Genomic DNA, 25294 nt, shown 5'->3' on the forward strand with positions numbered 1-25294 from the left:
TGCTGCTTGGCCTGCTGTGTTCATCCAGCCCTGCACCTTGTTGTCTCACAACTACTTTTGTGTTCAGTTCGCCTCATGATAAATGATAACATTCTACTTGCTTTCCTACTTATGCTATACCTCAATACATGCCTTTTGTGATTCAGACAATAGGAGAGCCGGATCACTGTGCATCTCAGGGTTCCGCAACCTCTAACCAGTCCGATTTAACGCAGTTAGGTTTTGGGCTCTGAAGAAGAGTCACTGGACCCAAGTGTTAATCCTGCTTTCTCTCCACAGATGCTGCCAGACCTGCTGAGTTTTTCCAGCAATTTCCATTTTTGTTTCTGATTTCCAGCATCTGCAGTTCTCTCCTTTCTTTAGCTTTAAAGCTTCGTTTTTGGAAAACTTCACATTTTTCAACATTATACTCCATTTCTCACTCATTGCCTGCACATTTAACCTATTTATGTTTTTTTTTGTAATCTCCTTACGCCCTCTTCACAACTTATCTCCCTGCCTACCTTTGTACTCTCAGCAATATTGGCAACTATATCTTCTGTCACCTCTTCCAAGTCATTTATATAAATTGTAAACAGTTGATGTTTCAGTATCAATCCCTGTGGCACATCTTACCAACTTGAAAAACATCTATTAACACCTACTCTCTGTTTCCTGTTAGCCAGTCAGCTTTCTATCTTTGCCAACATGCTGGCCCCTACACCAGAACTTTTATTCTCCACAATAGCCTTTAATGTGACATCTTATCAAATGTCTCTGGACATTTAAGTACAGTATAGCCATTGATTCCTTTTCTTCTTTATCCACAGCATGTGTTACCTCCTCAAAGAACTCCAATAGACTGATCAAACATGTTTTCCCTTTCACAAAACCATGTTGGCTCTGCCTGATTAACTTAAACTTATCCAAATGCTGCCAATAACATCTTTAATTAAAGCTTCTACCATTCTCCCAATGACAGATGATAAACTAACGGCCAAGTTTCCTACTTTGTATCTCCTTCATTTTTAAATAGACAATTATATTCACCACCAACCAATCTAATGGAATTGATTCTTTATTAAGGAGATTTTGGGAAATTCAAACCTATGCATTGACTATCTGATTAGCTACTTCTTTTAAGACCCTAGGATGATGTCTATTAGGTCACAGCTATCTGTAAGCTGCAATAATTTACTGAGTCTCACTTCTCTGATGATTGTGACTTTTTTCAGTTCCTCCCATTTCCTGATTTATGATTACTTCTGGGATATTACTGGCATTCCCCATAGTGAAGCCACATGCCTGTTTGATGTTGAAAATTCCTGTTCAATTCATCGTCCATTTATTAATGTTTCCAATATTAATTCTGCTGAATTATTTTCTAGAGACCAATACTTGCTTTGTTAAAGATAACAAGGTGTAGAGCTGGATGAACACAGCAGGCCAAGCAGCATCAGAGGAGCAGGAAAACTGGCGTTTTGGGTCTAGACCTTCTTCAGAAAGGGTCCAGACCCGAAACGTCAGCTTTCCTGCTCCTCTGATGTTGCTTGGCCTGCTGTGTTCATCCAGTTCTACAACTTGTTATCTCAGATTCTCCAGCATCAGCAGTTCCTACTATCTCTCGCTTTGTTAACTTGTTTCTTCTTTAAATGTTAATAGAAAATCCTCCTATCTATTTTTATGTTCTATGTTAGCTTTCTGTCATACTGTAATTAATCTCTCTATTAATGTTTTGGTCATTTTGCTACTTGTCTTTGCAAATTATACATTCTTTTTCTTTTTGTTTGATACTCGCTTTAATATTTCTAGCTATTCACAGATGGCGGCCCATTCTTTGGAATGTTTGTTATTCATTGGAATGTATCTATTTTGCATATTATGAAGCATTCTCTGAAATGTCTGCCATTGACTCTACATTGGCCTATCCTTTAACCTAATTTGCCAATTAATTTTAGCCAGTTCCGTTCTCATGTTGTTTTAACTGAATGACCATAAAACCATAAGACACAGGAGCAGGAGTAGGTCATTTGGCTTATTGAGTTTGGTCTACCATATAATGTCTTCATGATTGACTTGATGCTCACTTTATCCTCTGAAACCTTGATTCCCTTACTGATATAAAAATTCTGTCTATCTCAACCCAGAATATAATGACCAGCCCAGCCTTACCCAGCTGTGGAAAAGAATTCCACAGATTCATTACCCTTATCAAACTTGGAGTGTGTGAGTTATAGGGAGAGGCTGGATAGGCTGGGACTTTTTTCCCTGGAGCATAAGAGACTGAGGGGTGACCTTATAGAAGCTTATAACATCAGAAAGGACATGGATAAAGTAAATAGCTAAAGTCTTTTCCCCAGGGTGGGAGAGTTCAAAACTAGAGGGTATAGTTTTAAGAGGAGAAGGATTTAAAAGGGACCTGAGGGGAAACTTTTTCACACAGAGGATGTTGCTTATATGGAATGAGCTGCCAGAAGAAGAGTAGACACAGGTACAATTATAACATTTAAAAGATATTTAGACAGGTACATGTCTAAGAAAGGTTTAGACGGATATGGGCCGAACACAGGCAAATGGGGCTACAAAGACAGAAATTGCAGGAAAAACTCAGCAGGTCAAGCAGCATCTCTGAAGAGGAAGCAGAATTAACATTTCGGATATAGTGACCCTTCTTCAGAACTAATGGTAGCTAGGGGAAAGTTTGGTATTTATGCAGAGAATAGAGTGGGGGAGCTGGGAGGAGTAAACGATAGGTGGAAATGGAGCCCAAAGAGAGAACAGCAGTTGGTCAGACAAAGGAATGGGTAAGGTCAGCCTGGGAGAATGAACAATGGCTAATGTGGACAATTAGTAACTCACAATTGGTTGTGTGTTGTAGCAGCCCACATGATGACAAGGCCTGGTGCATGGTGTTTGGAGTAAGGGCGTGGGAGAAGGTGCTCAGGCCCTAAAATTGTTGAACTTGATATTGAGCCTGGAGACGAGTGGGATTATGGGACTAGTTCAGTTTAGGAAACTAGGTCAGCATGGACAAATTGAACTAAAGGGCCTGTTTCTGTGCTGTATGATGTTATGGCTACGACTCTGGAAAAGCAAAATAACCTCCTCATCTCGGTTTTAAATGTGTGATACCTTATGCTGACATTATGCCCTCTCTTGATTTTATTACTGTCACTGATGCTTCAGACTGCCTGACATAGCATGGGGCGTCACTTCCTGTAGAGGTATGTTATAATTGATAGTAGGTCCATAAAGATATAAGCCATTATATCAAAACACTGCAGTCTGAAACAAATAATATATATCCTTGTTGAACCCAATCCTTCTTTCACAATAATTTATTGTGGAAGACTTTTTTCCAAACACATCAGATCATATGGGCATGGTGAACTTCAAAAAATCAGGTGCATTGAAGTGCATGCCTGGGAAGGAAACAGCTGAATTTTCCTCCACGTAGGTTAAAGGTAGCTTCAATCTGCTTGAGTTTCCAAATTTTATTCCACCAAAGTAATCCAGTCTCCCCTTAAATCTTTCTCATCTGTGTTTTTGGCTTAACAAAATATCCTCTAATGTATGTCCGATGGATTTCAAAGAACGTCCTTAAACACAAATATAAATGGCAATGCCACCACATTTTGCTCCTTGTTACATTTCTTCACAGGACTACAGGCCCTTTGTAGAAACAGGGAGATGTAAAGTTGCCTGTAAACTGCTGCAACCTTATTCAACATGGAACTGAGTCCTGGGAAATGAAAAGTTAATACAGGCTTCCAAACATTGAATAAAGGCTTTTAAGCAATTTTGTCTTAAAGTAATTATCCTTGGTTCAGTTCCAAAGAAGAAGCACTTAGTGAGTAGTAAATAGGTTAAGACCCCTGAAAGTTAAATGTGTCCCTTTGGTAAGGCTCGAAGGTAAAGGCTGTAAAATTGGAGTCAACCCCTGTGGAGATCCATGCCTCACTCCTGATTTAATGAGACCTTTGACACAACAAGGGACGAGGCTTTCTGCTACACGTGCCACTTAGAATCGAAGTTTATCTTTGGTAGAAATACCATCTTTCATACGCTATACATTGGAACAATTTTACTCCATCTATGCTTCTGAAAGAACTTCTAATGTTCGGGTATATTTAACAGTATGAAGTATCTTTCAAGGACAGGGTATGGAAGTTTCAAAGCTCACTTTTAGTTATACGTACCCATTACAGGCAAAATTAGCAGCTCCATTTAATCGCGTATTATTTGTGTGCAAGAAAGATGAGAGGAAGTCAACTCAGATAATGTCAGGTTTGCTGCAGTTCTCCAGCAAGGCTCAGCATAAGAGATGAAGAACAGCACCTCATTTTCCACTTGGGGACCCTGCAGCCTTCAGGACTTAATATTAAGTTCAATAATTTTAGAACTTGAACACTTTCTTCCATGTTCTTCACCCCACCCTCACAGTCATGACATGGACTGCTTTCAGCACAGCCCTGTTTCAGCACATCTTCACCTACTTATCAGCTTTCCTCCTCTATGGTTTACTGTCCACTATACCGTTTGTCTGCATAATTTTCTTTCTCTGGAGTCCATCTCCATCTACATGCTCACACCTTCCACCCTGCCCATCCCACCCAGCCATCATCAGCATATATACCTCCTTTTTCAAACTACTGCCAGTTCTGAAGAAGGTTTACTGCCCTTGAAACATTAATTGTGATTTCTCTCCACAAATGCTGCTAGATTGCTGAGTTTCCCCAGCATTTTCTGTTTTCGTTTCAGACAATGTCACTCAAGTTACTGTTGTTTTGGTTGGAACCCAAAATAATTTAAAACAGTTAACCCCATCACATAGAGATTCCTCAACTCAGCACCTGAGAAACTAATGGCTACATTGAAGGGAGGTAGGGGATTGACTCAATGGTGATACCAGGCACAAAGAGACCCCCTTATGTCTTGTTTATCAGACACACAGCATTGAACTATTTGAGACTCATAGTTGTTGAACTCTCAGAAGAAATACTGTTAATCTCCCTGATGCATAATCCCAGGCTGCACTCAATGCTGTTTGTCACAATTAACATTTGCTGCTCATTTTCAAAGAAATCAGAGAATTCCTACAGTGAGGAAACAGGCCCTTTGGCCCAGCAGGTCCACACCGACCCTCAGAGAATCCAGACCCATCCCCCTATAACCCACCTAATCTACACATCCCTGAACACTACGGGCAATTTAGCATGGCCAATCCACCTAACCTGCACATCTTTGGGCTGTGGGAAGAAACCAGAGCACCTGGAGGAAACCCACATAAACACAGAGAGAATGTGCAAACTCCACACAGACAGTTGCCCGAGGGTGGAATCGAACCCGGGTCCCTGGCGCTGTGAGGCAGCAGTACTAACCACTGAGCCACTGTGCCGCTCCATGGAAGCAAATCTGTCCATTTGTGAAGTGCTACTCAAGTGCAACTGGACAACATGGATTATGCTTATGTGTGACAACCAAACAATTGTGTGTCTAACTTTAAACTTAGGGTTAGTTTGACAAACAAAATTCTGTAGCATGCTTTCATGGGTGATGTGTGGTTGTGTAGTAGGCACGTCACTGGACTAGTAACCCTAAACTCCAGGACAATATTTCGGGGGCATAGGTTCAGCTCCCACCATGCCAGAAAGTGAAGCTTGAACTCAATAAATAAAGAAAGCTGGCGTTATGGCAGATGTGTAACTGCTGTCACTTATCATAAAAGCCCATCTGGTTCACTCTTGTGCTTAGAGAAGGAAAAATCTGCTGTCTTTACCTAGTCTTGCCTACACATGGCTCCAGATGCACAGCAATGTGGCTGACTCACTAGAACTAGAGGACATAGCCTCAAAATAAAAGAAAGCAGGTTTGGACTGAGTTGAGGAGGAAGTCCTTCCCCCAAAGGGTTGTGAATCTGTGGAATTGCCTGCCCAGTGAGGCTGTCTCATTGAACGCTTTTAAGGCAAAGACTGACAGATTTTTGAACAGTAAAGGAATCAAAGTTGACGGTGAGCCGGAAGTTACATGGAGCTGAGTCCACAAAAAGATCAGCAATGATCTTATTGAATGGTGGAGCAGGCTCAATGGGCCAGATGGCCTACTCCTGCTCCTGGTTCTTATGCTCTTACATTCTCACATTTGCCTGGATGGTTCAACTGGCAATGCCCACATCCAATGAATGAATAAAAAAAATTTCTTAGACCCATGCAGTACTGTAGTAAGGCGTGGGGTGGGTAAAATGGGGCAGAGGACAAGGGTATCCCTGTTTAAATCAGTTGTCAGGGATGGCTCTATAATGTGTTTCCAACAATGTTCAAGTGGAAGGTAGGTCTGCAAAGAAGATGTTTTTGCATCTATCTGGGGACAATGGAAGCAATAGACCCACCGTTATTCCCATGTTTTTCAGTGACATATTATCATCTATTTCTTTCCAGAATTGATTGCAGCTAATGGTACAGGATAACTTGAATAAATCCTCATTCAGTAATCATTTGCCAAATATGAATGGCTGTCATTCACATGTCTCCACTGATGGAATAAAATTTCTCTTAAGTGTCATTGTTATCCCAGATATTTCAACACGGCAACATTCCAAGACTGAGGAATACGGATCATTCCTCATGGACAATATCAAAGACAGGAGTTAATTCCTGAAGTAATCCAGAGTCTTGGGTGTCTCATGCTATCATTGTGAATGTCGAAGTTTTGACCTGAACAATGTTTTATGCAGCTCACTAATAAAGACTATTGTAATCAGTTTTATTCTATCTGTGCTTTAGTCTTCTGTTAGATAGGGATCTCACTGCCAATGTCTGCTTTGTTGCTTATCCCTACTTGTGCTCAAACTGAGTGACTTGCTAGCTCATATCAGAGGGCAGTTAGGGGTCAACCATGTTGCCGTGGGTCTGGAGTCACTTGTACACTAGATAAGAATGGCAGGCAATGCCCCTCCCGATATTTTTTTTCCTGTTGCCCATGCGTCTGAGGTCTGCGCTCAACAAGAAGCTTCTGTATGCCACAGAACCTCGAAATGGCTACATGGGCAAGTGACTACACAGCTCAGAGTGAACACTGATGTCAGGTTTACTTTCCCAAACCATGTTAATGATCTTGTAGGGTTTTTAAGATGGTTTCCCAATTGTAGAGACTAGGTTCCGATTTTTACTCCCAGGTCAGGGTGCCCGAGATGGGACATTTCCGACTCTGCAAACTTCACCAAGCTGGAAGTGCCCCGGAATGTCAGATTTACGTTCGAGGATTGTAGAGTTCCTTGGGAGAACAGAGTACACGTCATGCCTCCATGCTCTGGTGCTACACTACAGTTCACTAAATGCACAAACACTGCCCTCACCCCTCATGTCCTGATGCACCTCAGTGCAGACACACTCACCATGCCCCAACCAGGTTAATCCCATCCCCTCCAGGCCACTCTACACCCCTGCATGATGATGGGTCACATCCCTGAATTACTGTGGGCATTTTTAACTTGCAATTTCAGAAGCTGTTTTCCTTCTTACTGCTAAATAATTCATGTAAGTTAGGTCATGCTCCGGAAAGCGAGACACACATAGACTGTCAGACATCTGGATGTGGAGACTAGGAATGCTGCAGCAAGTGGTAAGTAACATTCACGTCACACAAATGCCAGGCAATGACCATCACCAATAAGAGACAATCTAACCACTGCCCCTTGACATTCAATAGTGTTACCATCACTGAATCCCCCAAGACTTACATCCTGGGGGTTATCATTGACCAGAAACTCAACTAGACTCACCACATAAATACAGTGGCTATAACAGCAGGTCAGAGGCTGGGAATATTCCAGTGGGTAACTCATCTCCTGACTCCCCAAAGCCTGGCCACCATCTATAAGGCAGAAGTCAGGAATGTGATGGAATACTCCCCAGTTGCCTAGACGGGTGGACCTCCAGAAACTGATTTTTATAGCTTTTATAAACTTATTCTTCTAGACTCACCTCATATTTCTTGCTTGTGTGTATGTGTATTGCATTACTAATTCTTCTCATATTTAGTGGTTAATAAAGTCACTCTTTGTTATTTCAAAATAGCCTTCCTGAATTGGTTCCTTTTTAAACTGAAGTTCATTTGGCTTCCAGGAGAAATGATATCCACCAGGGAAAGGGATCTTTTGTCAAAATTAACCTTGTTGCAACCAACTGAGGTCATGGGTGAGTAAAGGAGGAGAGCCAGTTCATCCCTCATTACCTTTAAGCTCAATAGTGGAGTCATTAAAAAGTTTGGGAACCTCACTTGGATTCTGGCTGTAACACCTCTCTATCGATCCCCATTGCCCCTCATACCTCCTTTGCCCATTAATGGCCTGGTACCCACTATTCTGGCCCTTATTATAACCTCTGTCCTTGTAGCTACAATCTTGGCCCTTTATGGTTTCTATTTAATGACCCCACATCACCATTTATCCTCATCCTTTCATACCGATTCAATTCAGAATTGCCACACTCTCAGGACCCATACTGACACCAAATAAAGTAACGCACCTATTCCTAATGACATAATTTAAATAAACACCCTTACTGATAACATTGCGGATCTAATCTCTTATAAAAACAAACACTTGCATTTTAAATTGTTCGACAGTATTGACTGGTCTTTTATGGCTCCAGCACTTGCAATAGGTTTTGTACTTTCTACACATGATCTTGTCTACTTTTACAATTATAAGTAGTACCTGGCCTCTATCAGGTCACCTGATCTGCCTCACCTCTCCAAAGTGTCCTGGGACCCTATGCCCACAGATCTCCAAACAACTATCCTATCTGAAATAAAGGAATTCACTGGATCAGCTTTTCTTTAACCTGGTCTGCCAGGCACACTTTGGGTTGTAGACTATGGGAAAGGTGATTTAGATAGAGAAATTTGACCAATTACATGACCAGACCTCAACACAAAGTGCACATTCATGGAGCCCAGCCTGTAATCAAATCCAAACACACAAAAATCAGAAATGATACATTTTTGGGGCTAGCGTTCCAATTACGAGAGATCCTAGACACTTTTGGCAGGACTGAAAGGTTTTGTCTAGCTTTCATCCAGATTTTATGAATTGAATTTAAATTACACCAGCTGCTATGCTGGGATTTGAACCTACATCTCCAGAGCATTAGCCCAGGCCTCAGGATGACTGGTGAGGCATAGTTTTGCAGCTGGCTTGCAAATGCCATTTCTAAGGACTGAAACCAAATATGATGATCAATAAATTATTCCTTTGATCAATCAAAAGGTTCTTCAATCTCTGTGCTGAGGAGATGTTTGTACAATTTAGGTTAGGCAATGGCCTAGTGGTATTGTCATAAAGTTATAGAGTCATACAACACAGAAACAGACCCTTCGGCCGAACTCATTCATGCTGACCAGGTATCCTAAACTGAACTCAGCCCATTTGCCTACATTTGGCCCATATCCCTCTTAAAAGTAGTCATTCTACCTGCCTCAACAACTTTCTCTGGCAGTTCACTCCTTGCACGCACCATCTTTTATGTCAAATAGTTGCCCTCAGGTCCCTTTTAAATTTTTTCTCTCTCACCTTAAACCTATGCTTTCTAGTTTTTGACTCCCCTACCCTGGGAAAAGACCTTGGCTATTCACTTTAACTATGGCCCTCATGATTTTATAAATCTCCATTATGTCACCCCTCAGCCTCTTACATTCCAGGGAAAAAAAGTCACAGCATAACTCAAACCCTCCAATCTTGCCAACATCCTGGTAAATATTTTCTGCGCCCTTTCCAGTTTAACAACATCCTTCCTATAACAGGACCAACCAGAATTGTATGCCGTATTCTAACAGTGACCTCACCAATGTCTTGTACAACTGCAACATGGTGTCCCAACTTCTAACCCCAATGCTCTGACTAATGAAGGTAAGCCTGCCAAACACTTTCTTCATTGCTACGTCTATTTGCGATGCCTCTTCCAAGGAACTATGTACATAAAACCCTCAGTTTCCACCAATCCTTTCAGCACAGGTGGCCAGTCCATATAAGAACCCTCTGCCACCACCCTCTGTCTCCTACTATCAAGGCAATTTTGCATCCAATTGGCTAGATCTGCCAGGATCCCATGTGACCTAACCTTACACCAGACGACCATGCTGAACGTTATCAAAGGCCTTGCTTAGGTCCATATAGACAAAGTCCACTGCTCTGCCATCACCTATCTTCTTGGTCACCTCTTCAAAAAAACTCAATCAAATTTATGAGACATGATTTCCCTCTATAAAGCCACACTGACTATCTTGCCTCTCAAAATGCATGGAGATCCTGTCTCTCAGAATCCCCTCCAACAACTTATGAATGACTGACGCTAGGCTTGCTGGCCTGTAGTTTCCTGGCTTTTTCTTGCAGTCTTTCTTAAATAATGGCACATCACGGACCTTATTCTGGGGAGTGAAGCCAGATAAGGGGTTGATGTGGCATTGGGGGAGTATTTTAGTGATAGTGACCACAATGCAGTATGATTTAACTTTATTATAGAGAAGATAAAAAGACGATCTATGAGAAAAGGTTTCTGAGGTACGACTTCCATTCTTAAAGCCATGCTGACTATCACTGATGAGTTCTTGGCTTTCCAAATGTATTTAAATCCTGTTCTCAGAATCCTTTCCAATAACTTACCCATCACTGAAGTCATGTTCACCAGCCTGATGTTCCCTATCTTTTCCTTACTGCCTTTCTTAAGTAATAGCCCACATTAGCCACCCTCTATTCTTCTAGCACCTCAACTGTGGCAGTCAATGATACACATATCTCTGCAAGGTGTCCCGCAATCTCTTTCCTACCTTTCCACAACACTAGGCTATTAATCTAGAAACTCAAGTAATATTCTGAGGACCTGGGTTCAAATCCCACCACAGTAGATGATGGATTTGAATCTAATAAAAAGCTAGAATTAAGAGTCTAATGATGACCACAAATCTGTTGCCAATTGTCAGGAAAAATCGACCCGGTTCACTAATGTCCTTTGGAAAGGAAACTGATGTCCTTGCTTGGTCTGGTTTACTTGTGACTCCAGACCCATAGCAATATAGTTGACTCTCAATAGCCCTCTGGGCAATGAATGCTGGTCTAGTCAATGGTGCCTACATTGTGTGAATGAATAAATGTCATTATACTATTAAATAAAGTTAGAGTATATTTATGTGATGTGAAGGAATTGTCTATTTTGTTATGAAGAGTCCTCATGCAAGGTTCTCCAACATGTTATAATTCCAGATGGGTACCCAATTGCCAGGAAGGAATGGGTGAACTGAATCACTTTCCTAATTCAAGTGCTCCCCTGGTTGGTCACAGCAAGGTTAACTTAAAAATATTTGACATCAGCCATGACTAACCCAGTCCTGATGAAAGATCTAGACCCGAAACATCGACCCTCCTGCTCCTCTGATGCTGCCTGACCTGCTGTGTTTCTCCAGCTCCACACCGCATCGACTCTGACTCCATCATCTGCAGTTCTTGCTATCTTCGAGTGACTTAAAAGTAGCTTTCTCATGCCTTTCTCCCAGATCAAATGACTTAATGTTTTACGAGGAGCCAATTTAACCAGGTTTTCTTGAATTAATGAGCAAGTGAGTTTACAAGTTAACAAACACAAGAAGAAATCAAAACCCGACACACATGCACACACTTTAACAATAAGGGGTGAGTCCAAAAACAGACGAAAGTTAAAAGATATACAAGTTAGTCTGTGGTACCGGCGGTACAGATGTTGCAGACAAGCCGTTGATTTTGTGATGCTTGGCTTTCCAGGTCAGCTGAAAGACCCTTGTCTAGTTTCCTGTCGACTACAGTTTCACTTGCTTTCCGGCTTTTAACAAAGACACAGAATTCTCTCTTTTTACCTGCAGCGCAGAATATTGAAGGGTTTTATCCTCACAGTACATCCCTTCACTCACTGGCACACACAGACCAGGGTTGAAATTACCTTTTAACTCCTGGTCTTGTGTATTATTCAAATGTGAAAAACACAAACACGTCTGTGGCTTGGGACATAATCCACACGAGATAGCTTTCTTTTGAAGCAGTATGGAGTTGGGTAAGTCAGGATCTCTTCATGTCTGTACCCAGAGGAGATTACAATCTGGTTTGTTGCAACTTGTCTCGCTCCCTTTGAACACAGAACGTAGAAAGCTATACCAGAAAATCTAACGCTGTTTAAAATATTTACTAAGCCAACCATCATAAACAAAGAACTCACACATTGCAATGCACTGAATTTTATTTAAATAAATTAGGTATTTGAGAATGTCATATCTTAAAATGCTCCAAAACTTTGAGCCATCTATGTTCTGAACCACAATAGAGGTTTGATGAATGCAGACTTAGAATGCGAGCTTACATTTCAATCTGCGTTCTGCCAAATCTCCAGGTTTTAGCCTCAATCGATGCAGTGTTTTCAATGTGTTTAGTCATTGGTTCATGCAGGGATAATTCCCATGCATGGCTGAATAAAGACAAAATACTGTAGATACTGGAAATGTGGAAAATAAAACAATGCTGGAGAAGCTCAACAGGTCTGCCAACATCTATGGTGAGAGAAACAGAGTTAGTGTTTTGAGTCTGGTTTGACTCTTCTTCAGAATACCTAAGTACAGTCAGTGGCTCACTCTGGTATCAGGTTTGTCAATTTGATTAGACTTACTCCTGGAGGTTTTATTCGATGATGTCCTGCATTTAACAGGCCTGATTAAAACAGAATCGTTTTTCCACATTTCCAATATTTCTAAAATGGCTTCTTCAGAAAAGTGTCATTATCATGACTCCTCATCCGTGCAAGACAACATCAATAAACCACCAGCCGCACTTTACCATCATGTCTGCTCTCAGACCAACGCAGGCACCACTTCAGCCCTTCAAAATTTCAGCTTGGCGCTGCCAATAATGTGCATGCCTCTGCCAGTTCACCGCTTGCGTGGGGACACAAACCAGATGGAATTCAGCTCTGTATGCATATTCATCAGATGCTGAGAATGCTCACCCTGGGTCACCAAACTGTCTATGGAGACAGCCAGATCATGCAAGTTGGAGCCAACACGTCCCTGTTAACGTGAACCCTTTAATCGTTTTTATCGAGTGTCTCTAACAATCCTGACTGATGTCCCTGAGCCTAATGGAAATCATTATTGGCCAAGAGCAAAGTCTCATTTTGTACCTGGGGCTGAGCAAATGCCTGATCTCTGGCACCTTCTGAATACAGAGCGTGGTTGGTTGTTCTTACCCTTGCAGAGTGCAGAATGTCATGGAGATTCTCCCTGTACATTTTGGGATTCTTTCTCTTTGGGAAATAATACTGATCCAGGGAGCAATCTGGTTGTGTCTGATGGTGAAGCCTCCTGTAGTGTCAGCTGGAAAACGTTTGCCATCCTTTGCACCACACCTGACCACCAACATCTCCAGATCCCTGTCTACGAAGAGGGAAAATGAACTTTCCTTTTATCTGGGCCATGAATCTGGCAATAATGACTGAGCGCTCCAATGTGCATACCAATTCCTGACTCGTAGTCTCTGAAATGGTGAGCGTATCGGTTGAGAACACCAGAGAACTTTTACCTCCCGGTCTGCATGATTTCCTGAACAAGGTGTCCCCGGTTGCATAATAAATGAGGTGAAGAGCAGAGAATGTCTGAGAAAAGCCATTCTCAGCCATGTTGAATGGGGCACCATGAATCTCACTCACCTTGACTGAAAATGAGAAAGTTCTACACTCAGTCATTGAACACACTGAAGATAACAGTGCATAAACTTCTGGTCAGAATTCATGAATATGGGGAAAAGTTGAGGTGAGGAGATAGATCTTGTTGAATGGTAGAGCAGTCTTGAAGGAAAAAAAGGGCCTCTTCTAGCTGCTCTGGGTTTGATCCTTATGTGATTTTTTTCAGTTGATTCAGAGAGTGCTTGTTGCCCATCCCTAACTATAAAGCATCAGTCACGTGACTTTGGGTCTGGAGTCACATGTAGGCCTGACCAGGTAAAGACAGGAGATTGCCTTCTCTAAAGGGTATTAGTGACCCAGATAAGGCTTTTCCCCAACAGCTCATGATGGTTTTAGACTCGTAATTCCAGGGTGTTTTTTGATTAAACTCAAATTCCACCATCTGCCATGGCAGGGTTTGAACTTGGGTTCCTAGAACATTTCCCGGGACTCTGCATTAATCATAGTTTAGTGATATTCGGCATGTCCACAATGACTTTTACCAATTTTTAGAGACGCACCACTGAAAACATTCTATCCAGATCCATCACGGCTTGGTATGGCAACTGCTCTGCCCAAGACCGCAAGAGCCGTGAAGTTATGCTCCAGCTATACAAAAGCCTGGTTTGGCCACATCTGGAGTATTGTGTCCAGTTCTGGTCACCTCATTACAGGAAAGATGTGGAAGCGTTAGAAAAGGTGCACAGGAGATTTACCAGGATGTTGCCTGGAACGGAGGGAAGGTCTTATGAGGAAAGGTTGAGAGAGCTAGGGCTTTTCTCTTTAGAATGACGAAGGATGAGAGGTGACTTGATAGAGGTGTACAAAATGATCAGAGGTATAGATAGAGTAGACAGCCAGAGGCTTTTTCCTAGGGTGCAGGTAGCTTTTACGAGGGGACATAGTTTTAAAGTGAAAGGAGGTAGATATCGGGGAGATATCAGAGGTAGGTTCTTTACTCAGAGACTGGTAGGGGTGTGGAATGCGTTGCTGGAGAGGGTAGTGGAGTCGGCCTCATTAGGGGCATTCAAGTGGCTATTAGATAGGTATATGGATGATAGTATAAGGTGGCGGTGGAGGTTAGATAGACCTTAGGTTTAGGGTAAAAGTTCGGCACAACATCGTGGGCCGAAGGGCCTGTACTGTGCTGTACTGTTCTATGTCCTATGTTCGATGTTCTATGTTCTAAATTACAGAGAACTGCGAACACAGCCCAGTCCGTCACACAAACCAGCCTTCCATCCATTTTCTGAAGAAGGGTCTAGTACCGAAACGTCAGCTTTCCTGCTCCTCTAATGCTGCTTGGCCTGCTGTGTTCATCCAGCTCTACACCTTGTTATCTCTTCCATCCATTGACTCCATTTATACTTCCCGTTCCCTCAGGAAGGCAGCCAACATAATCAAAGACCCCTCCCATCTTGGTTATACTCTCTTCCAGCCTCTTCCATCGGACAGAAGATACAAAAGTTTGAGAACGTGTTCCAACAGATTCGAGAACAGCTTCCTCCCCTCTGTTATTAGCCTTATGAATGGACCTCTCATAAATTAAAGTCGTTCTTTCTCTGCACCTCCTTTGTAGCTGTAACACTATATTCTGCATTCTGTTCTATTCCCTAATGTACTTACGTGAAGTATGGTTTTCCTGGATAGCATGCAAAACAATACTTTTCACTGTTTTTCAGTACACGGGACAGCAATAAATCAAATCAAATATTGCTTCTAGGTTGTCGCCTCCCACTTAGAACATGAAGTCGAGACTTAACAAATCACAAGGGAGAACAAATAAATTTTTTTTTGTTTCTCTATGGGATAGTAGATATATAGAACATTCTGTGAAAAGTAGGGTCAGAGGTACTTATGATAAGCACCAATTTCAATTCACTGTGGAACTCGATGTTTCCTTTGCAGCTGGGAATATGAAAATGTCATCTGTAAAATGCACCTGGTTTGGGCTATATAATGGAGGCGGTAAAGTCAGATTAATATCCTGAAGTTTTGTTGCATTACTTTAGGGGTTGAGGAAAGAAATTACTGAGTTTTATATCCTTGCAATTTCCATATGACTTCCCCAAGGAGATTACATAAGTTAGGTAGAATTCATAGCCGCACAGATTATGTATGTTCTTTTCTGAAGGATTCAAATCAATACTTCAATTCATCTTTTCCCGTTCCATGATTGCAACAAATTGGCAGTTAGCTAAATATATCAAATTAAAAGAGCTGTGACCTGAACTGGTCAGTATCATATTGTTGTTTGTGGGACCTTGCTGTGTATGCATTAGCTGCTGTATTTCCTATTTTACAACTTCAGAAAATGCATCAGTAGTCACAAAGTGCTTTCAGGCATCCTGAGGTCAGGCCTCACCCAATACAAGTGCGAGTTCTTCCTGTTACAGAGTCATACAGAACAGAAGAAGTCGTTTGACCCATCAAGTCTGCGCTGATCTATCTATACTAATTTCAATTTCCCGCAGTTGGCCCATAGCCTTGAGTGTTGTGACATTTCAAACGTCCATTCACGTACCTTTCAAAAATTTTTAAGTTTCCCACATTTACCACCATCCCAGTTAGTGTGTTCCATTGCCCTCTAAGTGAAAATTCTTTTCCTCAAACCCGTTTAAACCTCCTGCCCATCACCTTAAAATGTTACACCCACCCACCACCCAGTTATTGACTCTTCAACTAAGGGGAACAACTTCTTTCTAACCTGTCTGTTCATGCCCTTCATAATCTTATACACCTTAATTAGGTTCCCCTTCAGCCTTCTCCACTCTAACGAGTCCAGTCTCTCTTCATAACTAAACTGCTCCATCCCTATTGAATCATCTTTGCACCCCTTCCAGTGCGAATACATCCTTTCTCTAGTGCAGTGACCAAAACTGCACACAAAACTCCAGCTATGTCCGAACCAAAGTTATGTGTAACTCCAATGTAACGTCCCTCTCTTATAACCTATCCCATGAGCAATGAAGACAAGTATCCCACATGCATTTTTAACCACCTTATTAATTTGTCCTACCATCTTCAGGAACCTGTGGACAAGATTCCTCTGAGCTTGCTAATACCCTACCATTCATTTGTGTACTCCCTTGTCTTGTAACATTTCTGCAAAGCACGTCACACTTGGGCGGCATGGTGGCTCAGTGGTTAACACTGCTGCCTCACAGCGCCAGGGACCTAGGCTCAATTCCAACCTTGGGTGACTGTGTGGAGTTCTCCCTGTGTCTGTGTGGGTTTCAGCCAGGTGCTCTGGTTCCTCCCATAGTCCAAAGATGTGCAAGTTAGGTGGATTGACCATGCTAAATTGCCCATAGTGTCCAGGGACACTACACTGTGTCCCTGTGTAGGTTAGGTGGGTTAGCCATGGGAAATGCAGGGTTACAGGGATAGCATAGAGGGTTGAGTCTGGGTGGGTTGCTCTTCAGACAGTTGATGTGTGCTTATTGGGCCAAATGGCCTGTTTCTACACTGTGGGGATTCTATGATCACAGTTATCAGGGTTAAGTTCCATCTGACCAACCCATCTATATCCTCCTGTAACCTAAAACCTTCTTCCTCACTATTAATCACTCAACCATTCTTTGTGTTATACACAAACTTGCATTACAACGTTTACAAGACATTTGGATAAGGACATGGATAGAAAAGTTTTAGAGTGATATGGGTCAAATGCAGGCAAATGGGACTAGTTTAGTTTAGGAAACCTGGTTGAGTTGGGTCAAAGGGCCTGTTTCCATGTTGTATGACTCCATGACCCAACGACTACGATTCTATGACTCTATTGCCTTGTATCTTGTCAAACCTTCTACAAGCTGATCTACAAAACTCTCCTGACAACATTTCAAAAAATGTGCCTCAGTTAGTCTACCATGGTATATGCATAACTTGCTGGCATAAAATCAAAACATAAATAGATCATATGCATAATTAATTATATGCTACCAAACCCAGCAATCCTTTAACCGTAAATTAGTGGGATTCCCTCTTTCAACGCAGTGACAATACAACAACTTCATTACCTTCATCTTTCCAGGTTTCACACAATGGAGAATTTATTTCAATCCAGTAGCAGCAATCACTGAAAGTGATGTCTCTACAGTTTTAAGAGGAAAAAAAAATGATGAATTACTCACTGAGAATGTGCTCCTTTTAATTGCAGTGCTTAGAATCGCTGGCATTAATCCCGTAAACTTAATAACAAAACTCTTTTGCACATAAACACAGTAAAGATAAATGCAAACTAGGAGTGGCTGCTGTGCCAGTGATACACAACACCATTAACTATAATCAGGGCTTCAGTTTATAGCATCTACCATCTGTGTGTGACAGGCAGACAATTCTGTACATATTAAATACATTCATGATGGTGTCACTTGCTCCAAGAATTTTGATATGTCTATCAAAAACACATGTTTGAGGATCAAAACTTGGCAGAAGGCCAAACTGTCCGTGTCTCCTTGCCTCTTCCTTGGTTAGTTCGATGACACTGTGAAGTGTAAATTATGCCAATGCCTTATTTGCTGAGTTTAAGAAGATCTATTGCTGAGATACTAAGTTTAATTCCATATTTTCTCCTGATATGAAGATGGGGTAGGCTATAGAAACACAACAAATGAGCATTGTTCTTTGTTTCATGTTGGACTATCTGAAAAATAGATGAGTGACAAAGTTTAAAGTTGAGTTATTGCAACATGTAATAAAATCTTAGCACGTTAGTGTGAAATTGTTTCCTACACTGTTTTCAGGTAGAGTCAGTGAATGGATCTGTACTCAATACAGATTGATAAAATTTCAGAGGCCTTCATAGGGAGAAATATCTTAATGTCTCCATTGGTCAAAATATGCAATTTTCAGGCACCAAGAGGATGGAAAATGGGAGAGACCTGTGAATGGCTAGTATCTGGCCCTAGAGGTAGCAGAGGATTATGGGTACCTACAGCTGGTATTACATATGCATTTTGCTGAAGCTAAGTCTTTAGCTCATTGCCTGATGATGCCTCATCCTGAGCCAATTTCTTGGCAGTGTTCGTTTGTTGTTGCCTTGTATACTCAAGGGAAGATCCCAGATCTACCTCAGCCGGAAGAAAAGTTCACCCTGCACTGTAGGTATTGTTCTGAATCATCCTCAAGCCTTCCAGTCAACTGAGTTAACTGGCACCCTACCTGCAGTCCATGTGGATTTGTTATAGTTTGGCGCTTTATGGCTTCTGCCTCAGGATATCAGCTGCGTGCTTGATGCTTATATTGTGCAGGGGCCCTCCTCCATAATGCTGGCTTGAGTTGGAGATTTGGTAGGCTCTTGCTAATGATTTGAACCTTCAAATGGAGCCTGACCAGTTCGCAGTCCAATTGGGAATAGGGCATGGAATATTACATTCAAATATTTTGACCAACAATTCAAGTTCAGCAGAATATAAATGCTAAAGCAACAACTGCGATTTCTTTATGGCATCTGCAGGTAATTAACCAAATACTGTCACTCTGTGGGTGGATACCTGGTTAAAATTTTATGTAATTAAAAACATGGCAAGCATGATTCCATAAATGTTACGTAAACTCCTATTTTAACCTTCTAATATCCATAGCATAGAGGAGTGCTATAGAGCTATAGAGTTATCCAGCATGGAAACAGACCTTTCGGTCCAACTCATCCATGCTGACCAGGTTTCTCTTTTAAATGTTGTAATTGCACCTGGCTGTACTACTTCCTCTGGCAGCTTGTTCCATATATGCATCCCCCTCCGTGTGAAAAAGTTGTCCCTCAGTTCCTTTTTAAACCTTTCCCCTCTCACCTTCAACCTATGCCCTCTAGTTTTGGTCTCCCAATCCTGGCTAAAAGACCTTGGCTATTCACCTTCCAAGTCCCTCATGATTTTGTAAGCCTTGAGGAAGTTTCCCCTCAGCCTCCAATGCCCCAGGGAAAAATGTCCCAGTCTTTCCAGCCTCTCCTTGTAACTCAAACCTTCCAGTATCTGAGGCACCGGATACTAAAACCTTTCAAGAATTGACGGATCTACTTAAGGAATACTACGATCCCAAGCCTCCTTTAGTTCCGAGATTCTACTCATTCTACTTGGCAATTCAAGAATCAGGGGAATCCATATCGGGATTTTTGACTAGATTAAGACAACTGGCAGGGGCATGTGACTTTGGTTTAATCCTCAATGAGATGCTGAGAGACTGGTTGGTATGTGGGATTAATGATATAACCATGTAAAAGTGCCTACTAGCTGAAGACCAACTGGACTTCAAACAGGCTACAACTGGCTTTATCACTGGAAAATGCAGCAAGTGGAGCTTATGAGTTGCAGGGTATTCCGATGGAAGTGGGCACTCTCACCAGTTTGACTGAGATTGGGGAATGCCACTTGAGTGAAGGCACTGCCACATTCCGGATATATTCCAAACAGAGGGACTTTAGGTCAGCCCACAGCAAAACCCCAAAACAATGCCAAGCGTCAGCCAAACAATTAACATTTTCTTCAGGATTCAGGTTCCAGGTCCGCACGGCATTATAGTTGCAGCTGGTATGTGGCCTCAAGACAGAAAAAGTGCCCCACTAGGTCCAAATGGAAAAAGGATGCCAATGTCCAGGTGAGTGCACAAACTTGGAAAGCCCACCTACATCCAATTTAGAACTAATCAAAATAAATCTTTGGTTAAATGGTCACCCAGTTCTAATGGAGGTCGATACTGGCATGGTTGTTTCAGTGATGGCAGAACCAGTCTTTAACAAAATTTGATCTGGACTCCAATCCTTAGGTTTGCGCAAGACCTCAGATAGACTGAGAACCTACACTTGGGAACCTTTCCAGATTAAGGGTATAACTTTGATTCCGGCCTCTTACGAGAAGCAGCTGATTCAGTTACCACTGATTGTAGTAAAAGGCTCGGACCCAAGCTTGATTGGGCAAAACTGGTTGAGAATGATTCAACTAGAGTGGCTCAATATTTTTCAATTAGAAAATGGCTACCTGAATGAAGTCTTAATTAAATACCCAGAAGTTTTTCAGTAAGGTCTAGGGACTATCAAAGGAGCCAAAGCCACTTTGCATGTTGACCAGGAAGCAACTCCACAATTCTGCAAGGACCATCTAGTGCAATTTTCCTGATGTCCAGAAGTAGATGCAGAAATCTGAAGGCTGGAAAGCAAAAGAATCATTAAACTAGTCCAGTTTGTGGAATGGGCAGCACCAGCACCTGCTTGTGAAGCCTGATGGGTTGGTTTGTTATTGTGGGGATTTTAAACAAACAGTAAGCTACTTTTCACAGCTGGATAAATACTCAATCCCTCCAATAGAGGATTTATACACAAAGCTGGCAGGGTGGTCTGTCCTTCATGAAACTGACCATGAGCCATACATAATTGCAATTGAGGTTAGACAAGGATTCCCAGAACTATGCTGCAAGTAATACCCGTAAGGGTTTGTACCAATATACGAGGCTGCCTTTTGGGGTGTCATCAGCCTGCGCAATTTTTCAGCAGACAGTGGAGGGCATTTTACAAGATGGACACCGCATTGTCATTTATCTACAGGACATACTAATAACAGGGAGGACCAATAAGGAGCAGTTGGAGAACTTCGACATGTTCCTTAGACATTTCTCCCAGAAAGGTGTATGCCTTATAAGGGAAAAACATGTGTCCCAGGCACCACAAATGACCTACTTGGGCTACAGAGTCGTCAAGACCAGCTTAGTCTAGTTGAAAGATAAAATGAGGGCAATTAAAGGTACCCTAGTTCCTATATCCTATATCTGTACTGGAACTTAGGTCTGGTAAATTATCACTATAAGTAACCTTGCCTCCATCCTGGTACCTTTGCATGAACTCTTAAAAAAGGGTCTGCCTTGGAAATCATTGCGTAGTCAAACCATTTCTTTCAGGGAAGTGAAGAGACAGCTGTTATCCTTTAAGGTGTTGGCATGCTATGGTCCCAAGAGAGAACTGATATGAATATGCGATGCCTCCATGTATGGCATCAGGATAGCATTAGCTCATAGGTTGCCCAAAGGAGAGGAACTCCTAATAGCATATGCACCCAGGGCTTTGGCTAATGCAGCATGTAAATAGATAGAGAAGGAAGGTTTAGTGGTCATATTTGGAATTGGGAAGTTCCACTAATACCTTTACGGATGTAAATTTGTAATAATAACAGACCACAAACTTCAAAGCGAGATCTACTCAAAGAGGACAGGTAGAGAACAAAGAGGACGGGACAGGTAGAATTCAGCAGTGGGCCCGAATACAAAGTGGGCATAATTACGAGTTGGAACACCGTCCAGGAAGCCAAGTAGCAAATGTGGATGTGTTGAGTTGTCTCCCGCTAGAAGATACACCAAGTGGTACCGCCACTGGAAAATTCCATAATGATATTTTCAATTTTCCGAACACTTCCAGTGACAGCTGCCAATATCAGGCTTTAGACGCAGAAAGTTCTGGTCCTGGTAAAACTGAAACAGCTGGAGGTGATGGGGTAAACCAAAGGTTCATCACAACCAGAATCGAAACCTTTCTGGACCCGGAGAGACCAGATCGCAGTAGAGGACGGGCATTGTATTATGGGGAACCAGCATGATTGTCCCAAACAAAGGTCACTGCTAGATACTGGCTGAACTCCATCCGGGTCATCCAGGTATTTCTAAAATGAGGGTGTTGGTGAGGAGTTATGTCTGGTGGCCAGGATTGGATGCTCCTTTATTCATTCATGGGATGAGGGTGTCACTGGCTAGGCAGCATCTATTTCCCATCCCTAATTGCCCAGAGGGCAGTTAAGAGCCAACCACATTGCTGTGGGCCTGGAGTCACATGTAGGCCAGACCAGGTGAGGATGGCAGTTTCCTTCCCTGAAGGACATTAGTCAACCAGATGGGTTTTTCCAACAATCAACACATTGTCATCGTTAGACTCTTAATTCTAGATTTACATTGAATTCAAATTCTGCCATCTGCCATGGGAGGATTTGAACCCAGGATTCCAGAACATTACCTGGGTCTCTGGATTAACAGTTGAGCAATAATACCACTCAGCCATTGTCTCCCCGCTGACATAACTGGATCGATGTGGCAGTGCCCAGAGTGCCAATAAGGACAAAAATTACAGCCAGCAGCTTCCCTACATTTGTGGGAACGGCCGAGTAAACCCTAGACTCAGTTACACATCAACTCTGCAGATCCATTGATGGGATCAATGTTCTTAGTCAACGTGAACACCCACTCAAAGTGGCTGGATGTGCACAGAGTTTCATTCATCAAACAGAGCGCTGATGATGTAAAAGATGTACGCAGTTTTTCTAATACAAGGGCTCCATTAAGTGTTGGTTACAGATTACAGGCCATTGTTTACCAGTATGGAATTTGAGTATTACCAAAGTTGAATGATAATAGACATATAAAGACAGCGCCATTCCATCCATCATTCAATGGTCTGGCAGAAAGAACAGTCCAAATTTTGGAGACAGTCCAAATTTAAAGAAATAGCCTATAGCTCCTCTCGATGCCAAACTGTCCCAGTTCCTATTTGATTACAGGACCACTCCTCATGCAACTACAGGGGTAGCTCCAGCAGAGTTGCTAATGGGGAGAAGACTCTGCAGCAGGTTAAATCTGATCTTCCCGGACCTGGTGGGGGGGGGGGGGGGGGGGGGGGGGGGGTGGGGAGCGGTGTGGGTGCGTGGGTAGGGTGAAACAGCATCAGGAATGCCAATGCTGGACACGAAGCGAGAGAGACAGTTTACTTCAGGGGATGAAGTTTGGTGTAGGGACCATGGGCATGGTCCTGCATGGGCAAGAGACAAGGTTGATGCGAGATCAGGTCCCAGTGATGTATAAATTTCGGATAGGAAAGGCGATCCTGAACAAGCACGTGGACCATATGAAAGCTGCAAACTCGTAAACGGTGTGGGAACGAAATGTGCCATCTCTCGACTGCCTTTCCAAAAAAACAACTGACCAATTTCCTTGGACTCAGTGTGGGAGGGATGTAGTGATTGGAATGGGGTCAGCCAGGTGGACCTCATAGAATATGAGTTCCCTAATTGGGGCCGGTAATCAGGTCCAACCAGGGATCCCTGGCTGACAGGTATAAACAGGAATGTCAGAAGTTCAGCTCACTCTGAGAGCTGGCGCTGAGGGAGCTGGATCAACGTCAAGGACTCTCCCCAGATAGGAATGAAGATCTTCTTCCACAAAATTGAGATGATCTAGACATTATTCCATGGACTCCAGCCTAACAGCCGCAGATTTAGGACACAATTAAGAATAAAATACATGGCTCAGAAATCCAGAATACTGCTAAAAACAAAGTATTTACTTCCATGGAGAAACTGTCTTCCATGCTGGATTTTCACAAGATTGAAAGTTCCCCAGAAGATGGTATAATGCAACTACTTAAGATAGCAGGGGATATTTTCTCTGTGAAGGAAATTCATGCAATTAAACATCCTCCAGATAATGTAATCAATCAGTTAGAAGGAGTGACATCCTCCACTAAGCACATCCAGGGCTAAAAGATTCCCCTGCAGAGAAATGATTTACAGACAAATCAAAGTTAAGATCAGAATCAAGGTGAAGAGACTTCAAGACAAAGACCAATCTTTCGAGTCCAATGATACCATGTGACTCTATTAATTTGTAAAGTTGGAGAATTGTGGAGAGATAGGGCAGTGGTAAAAGTAAATATAGTTACATGCATGAATGTACAAATGCTCAATATGGGGCTGAGAAAAGGCAAGAGATGTTATATAAGGCAATGGTTGCGAAATGGTTAATGTTGGAGACTACATTAAGCTCCACCTCCACGGATGATGACGACCAGTCTTGGGTGGCAAACCAAGGTCAAGATTCTGCTGGTGACAGATAGAATCATCATAGAATCCCTACAGTGTGGAAACAGGCCCTTCGGCCCAACAAGTCCACACCGACCCTCACAACATTCCACCCAGACCCATCCCCCATAACCCACCTAATCTACATGTGGGCAATTTAGCATGGCCAATCTACCTAGTCTGCACATCTTTGGACTGTGAGAGGAAACCTGAGGACCCAGAGGAAATCCATGCAGACACAGGGAGAATGTGGAAACTCCACACAGACAGTCGCCCAAGGGTGGAATTGAACCCGGGTCCTTGGCGCTGTGAGGCAGCGGTGCTAAGACATTTCATCATTGCCTCTTGTTTGTCTTATTTATTATGTCTAACCGGTCAATATACCTAATGCTTTCGGGGCAACAAATTGTACCTTATTGCGTAACTCTTCTTGTCAAGACTCACTAGTGGCTCATCTTCTATCACTTTTAATATCTAAGCCCTCAAAATTAATAGCAAAAGGAAGATTGAGGGCTTTTGTTGTGTGGTGGTAATATCCTTGTCTCAGAGTCTGGAGGCCTGGGTTCAAGTGTTGTCTGCTCCAGCTATGTGTGATAAAATCTATGAACAGTTTTGTTAGAAAATATCTAGAAAGGAGGTTTTATGTCCGCACTCTGCTCAACCATTATAAAGTGACGGTTAGCTTCTCAATAAATACACAATTCTCCTTTATACGACTAAATTCAAAGTACTGTCAATGCTGGAAATCTGAAATAT

The sequence above is a fragment of the Rhincodon typus genome, chromosome 13 (genome assembly GCF_021869965.1).
Source record: "Rhincodon typus isolate 14 chromosome 13, sRhiTyp1.1, whole genome shotgun sequence".
Taxonomy (NCBI): Eukaryota; Metazoa; Chordata; class Chondrichthyes; order Orectolobiformes; family Rhincodontidae; genus Rhincodon; species Rhincodon typus.